Source organism: Gaeumannomyces tritici, assembly GCF_000145635.1.
Source record: "Gaeumannomyces tritici R3-111a-1 unplaced genomic scaffold supercont2.3, whole genome shotgun sequence".
Lineage (NCBI taxonomy): Eukaryota > Fungi > Ascomycota > Sordariomycetes > Magnaporthales > Magnaporthaceae > Gaeumannomyces > Gaeumannomyces tritici.
Window position 1 is genome coordinate 523693 of NW_008804547.1, and position 8886 is coordinate 532578.

Consider the following 8886-nt stretch of genomic DNA (forward strand, 5'->3'; position numbering starts at 1 on the left):
ACAAAAAAAAAAAAAGAAAAGAATGGTTTAAAATTAAATAAAACGTTAAATGCAAAAAAATTTGCGCTATAGCAACAAAAGCAAATCCATTTTGGCCCGCAACCCCCGCGGATAAACCCAATTTTAACGGTTTAATGCTAAAAGTATACCAAAAATTTACTAAAGCCCAAAGCGCAATAGCCATTTAATTAAAAACGGAAAAATTGGGATTAAAAGCGTTTTTTTGGAATAAAAACGTTTTTAACGTGCATACGCCCCGTTATTTGTATAAAACCAGGCAACGGGAAATAACATTTTACTTACTTGCTAAATGCCCTTTTTATACTAAATGGAAAATAAGTTCGGGCTGGGAAAATATAAACCACCGTAAAGCATATTTCGAACGATAGCAATAAAAAATAAGCATTATTACCGGAATTAATACGAACCAGGACGGCTTTTTTTTGCCCCCTTTTTTTTTATTAGCAATACGTTTGGTAATTAAAATAAGCAAATTTAACAATTTTAAAATGGTAAAAAAAAATAACAAATTAAAAACGCAAATACCAAAGGAACAAACCGCCCCAAATAAATAACCCAACGCTAAATTAATAACCAAATATAATTATTTTAATTACTAACCCAATATAAAAAAGCTACAATTACACGCTTAACTATATTTAACAATATTTAGCAACAAATTTAGAAACAAATTGCTGCTTTACATGTTTTAGCGCGTACGGATTCTTTCCCGCGCCATTTTTAACATTTGGTTAAAAAACGCCAAATTGTTTTTATTATTACTTTGTTTTATAATTGCCATATTTAATTATTTATATAAATTAAAAAGTGCAAAAGCGATAAAAATAATACCATTACCGAAAAGGGACCGGCATTTACCAATTGCTAAGCTTGCGCAAAAGCGAATTTTTTAATTTTTAAATCGTTAACGACCTTTGCAATATCGTTAGCACGCAATAAGGCGTTAAAGGCTTTCGAAGCGTAAAAAGCAAAGGTTTGAAGCACCGATACCATGTTGCCGGAAAGGAACCGTACGAGCTCCGAACCAGCAGTACCGGCACTTATAAAAACCCCGGCGCCAAAAAAAGGAAGCATCCGGAAACGGTTAAGGGCAAAACCAGCACCGTACCGTATTATACCGTTAACGAACCGATAAAGCATAAGGAACCGATAAAATTAAAGCAATTTATTAAACATTTGCGGTAATTATTTAACCCGAAATCGCGCATATCCTTAGCTTTAAAAAGCAATTGGTAATATTTAGCAAAAAGTACGGCCGCAATACGAACTTTTTTAATAATAACGGGGTAAAGCTAAAAAAAAATACGTTAGCAACCCGGCCAAATAACGGAAAGGAAAAAGGAAAAAACGATTTACCGTATTATACCAAATGTTTCGATTAGCATAAAAACAATAAAACAATGCGTTTGTATTTGGAAAAACCAGCAAATTAGCAAATAAAAAAATTACCCGGAATTACAAAAAAAACAAACCAATTTTAAAATAATAAATTGCAATTTTACCAAACCGCTTTTTCCTGCTTTGCTTTTTACCCAAACCATTAAGCAAATAACCAATACAATTTACGCAAATGTTACGCGCAAAATTAAATAATTAACCGAAGCGCAAACGGGAAAGGAACAAAAAAAATACTTACGTTATTTAATAATAAAGCAAAGTGCTTTTGGGGATTTCCGTTAAAACGTTTATCGCTTTGCGGGTTATAAATTTATATCGCTAAACGAAAAAATTAAATTAAAATAAAAAATAAAAACGATTTAGCGGCAAAAAAATAAAAAAAAACGAACTATATAATTAGCGTTAACCCGCGCGTTGCCGCCGTTATTATTATTAGCGTTAAAAAAGCCGTTATTATTATTGGGCATTTTTACCGGGGAAGTACGGAAAGCGGGCCGGGCAAAAAAAGCGTTAAAAGCAACGGGATTGGGAAAAGGAAAAGCAATAGCTATTGCCCAACTACCATTACGAGCGCCGCTATTGCCGCGGCCAATGCGTTTGGCAAAATTGGTTTTAACCGTGCCTTTTTTTAAAAAAAAAGCCGTTAATTAGCATTGCAACCAATTAAAATTAAAAATAAAATTGGAAATGGCCGGAAGCGAAAAAAAAGAAAGTATAGCTAAGCACCGGAAATAAAAAGCGCGTTGGAAAAAATTGGAACAATAAAAATTAATTAAAAACGATGCAATAAAAAGGTAACGGTTAAAAAGGAATAAGCATTGTACCAAAAAAAAAAAGTTTAAAAAAAAAAGTAAAAAAAAAAGGAAAAGGAAAAAAAAAAAGGAAAAAAAAAAGGGAAAAAAAGTAAGCAAAGCAAAAGGAAAGTACCGGCGAAAAAGCAACCTTTCCGAACCCGCCCGAAGCTATTACGCCAGCAAAAAAAAGCACAATTACTTTCCAAATATAATTACTTACCTTTAACAAAGCCATAAGCACCCAAATAGTAAATATAAAAAGCACCGTTACTTTAACAAAAGCAACCAAGCACCGGGCCAATAAAAATACGCACAAAAACGTTAATAAAAACGATTACCAATACTTAATTACATAAAAAAAACAATAACAAAGGACAAACCATATTATACCGGATACAAACCGCACCCGGAAGTATAACGCGGGGCCGAAAAGCGCGGAGCGCTAGCTTTACGCAATAATTACCCGGCTGGCCAAACTTTCGCTTATTAACGGCGATTGCCGGAGCTACCCCAAAGCAATGGCGCTTTTTTAAAGCCATATTTTTTATACGTTTTTTTTATAGTTTTTCTATATATTAACCCTTACTTTTACTTTACCATTACACCTTTTTGGCCGGGGGCACGAAAACGCTTTTTTGCTAAAGCATTTATTAACAATCGAGCAAATTACAGTAAACGGAGCCGGCGGTTTAACACCGACCCGGCACCGGTTCGTAAGCGCAAGGTTTTCTTTTTTAAGCCAAACCCAAAGGTTTCCCTTACGCAACATTTAGCAATAGCATTAAGGTTTTTTTTATAAATAAAACAAAGTATAAATATATATATATAAATAAATATATAACAACCGGAAGGAATTAGATTTTAACAATATATTAAACGATTTTAAAAAAAACTTTAGCGAATGGTTAAAAACGGATTTTAACGCGGTAAATTTAACGATTTAACAATTTTTGCAAAGTTATTTCCGAAAGCAAAAGCTCCATTTTTTTACTTTTAACCCAAAAATATTAAGTAAAAGGTTAACGGATATTTTTATTTAGTTATAAGCTTTAAATGCAAAGCCAAGCTTTACGTTAAGCTTAACGTTACGATTATCCAAAACTAAAAGCAAAAAGCTTATAAAACTGCCATTTCCAAAGCTTATGCTTCCCCGGCAATTACCGCTTAAAACGGTTTTTTAATTAATTAATACGATGCAAAAAGCGGTAAAAAACGAACAATTACCGAAAGCACAATCCAAAGCGCAAGCAAATTAAAAAATAAACTTTTTAATAATTTTTACAAAAGCATTAAGCAAAATAAAATTACCTTTCCGCCCAAACCCCCAAATTACGTTATTCCATATTTAACCAAAACGGTGGTATACTTTTACAAAAAATTGCAAAAGCATTGTTCCATTATAACCATTTTAACCCATACAACCATAGCAAAAATACCCATTACAAAACGGAAAATAAAGGCACGAAAATTTTGTAATTAACGTTTTATAGCGCGAACGCGCATAAAAAAAACAAAAACCAAAAGCATAAAACGCGGCACCACCCTTTTTATTTCCATTACCATTTAAACCGCCTTTTTAAAAACCGTTACCAAACCCTTCCAGCCATAGCTAACCATCGTTACATAATTAACCCTTTTACAATTTACCCGCATCCCGTTACCTTTACACCAAAATGCATAATTATCGTTAAATCCTTTTACGGAAAATAGCTAATGGACTAATCGATACAAGCATTATACGCATTTTTAAACCCATTTAAAACGATATATATTCGTATACGGGAAAATGTTAAAAGCACGGGCGAAACCGCCCGGCAGAAAAGGGGGAAAGGGGCGCTAGCAGCCAGCCGGGCACGGACCCTCCTGGGGACGTGCCGGCGAGTCGCCAGTGTTGCGGCCAAAGCATAACGGCGAAGCTAAAAGATGGGATGAAGTTTAAATTGCACGAAGGCGCTTGGGGCGCGGGGGATTTATAAAACCGACCCCGCGTGCCCAAAGGGACACGAAAAAGGGGGAGGTTAAAAAAGGAACAATTACTAAAAAGATAGCACCTTTGGTAAAAGAATTACAGAGGCTTGACAAAGGAAACACCGCATCCGGCCCGTAACCTGGTAACCACCCGCTTTTGCACAAATCGACCCCTGACAAAAAACCGTATAACATTATTAACAATAAACTTTTCCATTTTACAATTTACGCTTAAATGTTTGGTATTGGCTATTTACAGCTTTACGCGCTATATTTTTATATTTTAAAAAGCAAAGCAAGCAAATATTACGTTAATTACATTAATTTAATATTTACTTTTTAAATTACTTATTTTGCATTTAAAAACCATTTCGAAATAAAAATCGTGCAAGCTTAATATTAAACAAATTAAACAATAATCCATTTTAATACCGTTCGTTTAAAATTTGCAAGCACGGGCAAAACGAATATTAAAATTTTACAATTTTTTTTCGATAAATTGCAACAATATTATTAAGCGCTAAACCCAAACTTTAGCAATAAATAATAATTTATAGCAAATACAATAAAAGCAATTTAAAAAATTTCCAAATTCGAAATGGTTTTGTTTAACCATTTCGACATTTTCGAAAGTTTTTCCAACATTTTGCAATATTACAAAAATTAAAAATAATAACAAAATTCCGGTACAACATTATACAAAACAAAAGTACAAAAGCAAAAATTAACGAAATTAATAAAAAATAAAATGGAAATAAAAACAAACGTATAACCCGCATGTTAAACGAGGTTGTTAAATTTGCAAAAAGCCCAATTGCCAATTAACACATTATTTAAAAAAAAGCAAAAAAGCACAAAAAAAGCGCTAGCGCCAAAAGCAAAAAAATAAAAGCAAACCTTTAATAAATTACCGAAAGTTTTTTTTAATTACGGAATTAAACGAATTAAAAATCGAAAGCGCATTGGAAAAAAATAACGAAAAGCTAATTAATAATTACAATTACGAAAGCAACTAAAAAAAACCAGTAACAACAATTTACTTTACATAAAATATAACATTGTACTTTATAAACAAATTATAAAAGCACCGATTATTTGCAAAAAACGTTTAAAAAGTACGAAAAGCCAAAATCCAAGCTTCCACCCACAAAATGCTAATTTACAATAACATTAAAAGCAATATTTAATGGTACGGCATTTTGCTAAATACCGGCGCGGTAACCAATTTAATAACCGGAATTAACCAAATTCGAATATTGCAATAGCATATAAAAAAGCTTAAAATCGATTACAAAGCACCCAAACATTTTGTAGCTTTTAAAGCAAAAAATACCGAATTTAGCATTAGTGCAATTATTGTACCAACCTTTATTAGTAACATTACGTTTTACGTCCTTAATAGCCCAATACCATTTTTATTATTACTAAAAAATATAAACGCATTAAAGGTATATTTTAATAATATGCGCAACGAGCTCGTAAAGCACAATGAAACGCGCGTGCGGATTATTAAACGCTTTAATTACTTATAGCTTTTTTTAATGCATTAACGTACGTTATAAACAAAATTTTAATGGCCGCCGAAAAAAAGATTATAAAATTTTTGTTTTTAATAAAAACCGAGTTACGGCGCGTATACAAACGATTTGGCTACCTTTCCGTTAAACGATTGCATAAAACCCTTTAACGGGCAAACCATAATATAAATTGCAACGCGTTGGAAATAATTAATAAAATGTGTTACAAATGCTAAATTAAAAGCGATGCATTACAACGATTTAAATTTACGCTAAAAAACAATAAAAATTTTAATTACGAAATCGTTATTAACGTATTTTATTTAAGCAGCAAACCGGTTTTTTATGTAATTAACGAAAGCATAAAATTTAATGCTGCAACGATTTTAAAAAACTTATTGGCAAAAAAGATTTGGGAAATTTTAAAACGCTATTGGATAAACGTTTATTTAAAGCCTTTAAACGTAATTATTTATAACGCAAGCACCCATTTTTTAAAAAGCGGTTTTTAAACGGAAATAAAGCTTTTCGAAATTATTTGCAAGCAAATTCCTATTAAAACCCATTATTTCGTTAAAAAAATTAAGCAAGCGCACGTTATGTTACAAAAAGCGTATTTAATTATAAAAATTAAATGCTTTAACGTTGCGCCAAAATTATTGCTCCAAAAAGCCGTAAAAGCAATAAATAATACCGCGGAACCGAACGAATTGGTTTTAACGCTATTTATTTTTTATATATTTATACTTTGTTCTGTTTATAAGAAAGACCTTAATGCTATTGCTATGTATTGCGTAAAGGAAACCTTTGGGTTTGGCTTAAAAAGGAAAACTTTGCGCTTACAAATCGGTACCAGGTTGGTGTTGGACCGCCGGCTCCATTTATTGTAATTCGTTCGATTATTAATAAATGCTTCGGTAAAAAAGTATTTTTGTGCCCCCGGTTAAAAAGGGTATGGTGGTAAAGTAAAAGTGGAAAATTAACATATAAAAAAGTTATAAAAAAAACGTATAGGAAATGTGGTTTTAAAAAAGCGCTATTGCTTTAGGGTAATTCCGGCGGTTATTGTTAAATGGGCAAAAATTTGGTTAACCGAATGGTTATTGCGTAAGGCTAGCGTTTTGCGCTTTTAACTTTGCGTTGTGCTTCCGGGTACGGTTTGTATTTAATATAACGTAGCTTTTTTTGTATCGTTATTTTATTTTTTGTAATTAAGTATTAACGGCCGTTTTTATTACCGTTTTTGTACGTATTTTTGTTAAATTAATATTTGGCCGTTTTCGTTAAGGTAACGGTATTTTTTGGGCTTGCTATTTGGGTATTTGTAGTTTTGTTGGGTTAAGGGTAAGTAATTGTGTTTTGGAAAGTAATTGTGCTTTTTTTCGCTGGCGTAATGGCTTTGGAAAGGTCCGGAAAGGTTGCTTTTTCACCGGTGCTTTTTTTTATTTTATTTATTTTTTTCCCTTTTTCCTTTTTTTTTTTTACTTTTTTTACCTTTTTTTCCTTTTTACTTTTTTTTTTTTTAATGCAACATTCCGTTCTTTTTAACCGCCTTTTTTTTTGCATTGCTTTCGGTTATTTTTTATTGTTTCAATTTTTTTCCAACGCGCTTTTTTTTTTAACGCTTAATTATGCTTTTATTTGTTTTATTTCCAGCTATTTTTAATTTTACTTTTAATTGGTTGCAATGTTAATTAGCGGTTTTTTTTAAAAAAAAAGGGCAAAGTTAAAGCCAATTTTGCCAAATGCGGTAACCGCGGCGGTAACGGCGTTTGTAATAATGGTTGGGCGGATAAAAGGTTTGCGTCCGGTTTTGCTGCTTCCAATTTTTTCGATTTTATTGCTTTTATTGCTTTTTTTGCCCGTTCCATTGCCCGTTCTTTTCCGGTAAAAGTGCTTAATAATAGCAACAATTCCTTTAGCAATAACGATAACGATAACGATAGCAATAACGCGCAAATTAACGTTAATTACATTATTAATTTTTTTTTATTTTTTTGCTTTTGCTTTATTTTTTTATTTTTATTTTAATTTTATCGTATATTTAGCGATACAAATTTATAGCCCGCAAAGCGATAAACGCTTTAACGGTTATTTCCGAAAGTATTGTGCTTTTTTAACAAATAACGTAAATGCTTTTTTCGTTTTTTTCCCGTTTGCGTTCCGGTTAATTATTTAATTTTGCGCGTAAAATTTGTATAAATTGCGTTAATTATTTAGCTAATGGTTTGGGTAAAAAGCAAAACGGGAAAACGCGGTTTAGCAAAATTGCAATTTATTATTTTAAAATTGGTTTGTTTTTTTTGTAATTCCGGGTAACTTTTATATTTGTTAATTTATTAATTGTTTTAAGTTTAAATGCATTGTTTTATTGTTTTTATGTTAATTAAAACGTTTGGTATAAAACGGTAAGTTATTTTTTATCCTTTATTTGGCCGGGTTATTAACGTGTTTTTCCTTAACCTTACTTTGTTGCAATTAAAAAAGTTCGTGCTATTGCTAAGCTTTTTGCTAAATATTACAAAACGCTTTTTAAAATTAAAAATATGCGTTATTTTGGGTTAAATAATTGCCGCAAATATTTGGTAAATTGCTTTGGTTTTGTTGGCTTTTTGTAATTTGCCGGTTTATTAACGGTATGGTATAATGCTAAAAGGTTTACAACGTTTTAATTGCTAAAATTTTTACGTTTTAACGTATTAACAAAAACGGATTTAACAAATTCGAAATGCTTACCGGTACTGGCTTTAGTTTTAACCGTTTCCAAATGCTTTTTTTTTTTCGGTACCGGGGTTTTTATAAATGCAAATGCTATTGGTTTAAAATTTGTGCGGTTCTTTTCCGGCAATATGGTATTGGTATTTTAAGCTTTTGCTTTTTACGCTTTAAAAGCTTTTAACGCTTTGTTGCGTGCTAACGAAACTGCGGAAATTGTTAATAATTTAAAAATTAAAAAATTTGCTTTTAAATAAGCTTAGCGGCCTCGTGGTGCAGTGGCTTTGCACCAAGCCGGTCCCGCCAGGACCACGGGTTCGAATCCCGTCGAAACCAAAGGACTTTTTGTTCTTAAGCCCCTGGCCTGCCAGGATCGAAATCCGATAAGGGCCGATAAGCCAAATCAACCAAAAACCAACAACGCTGATAAAACAACCGATAACAACTACAACAACCTTATCGATTTCGATAGC

The 8886-nt window shown here is 32.0% G+C and overlaps 1 pseudogene across 1 annotated transcript; it reads left to right on the forward strand.

The window, feature by feature from the left end:
• The first annotated feature begins 8677 nt into the window (after nt 1-8677).
• Nucleotides 8678-8749, forward strand: GGTG_20101 (annotated as a pseudogene). Its single transcript has one exon. The product of its transcript is annotated as a tRNA-OTHER (tRNA).
• The last annotated feature ends 137 nt before the right edge of the window (nt 8750-8886 follow it).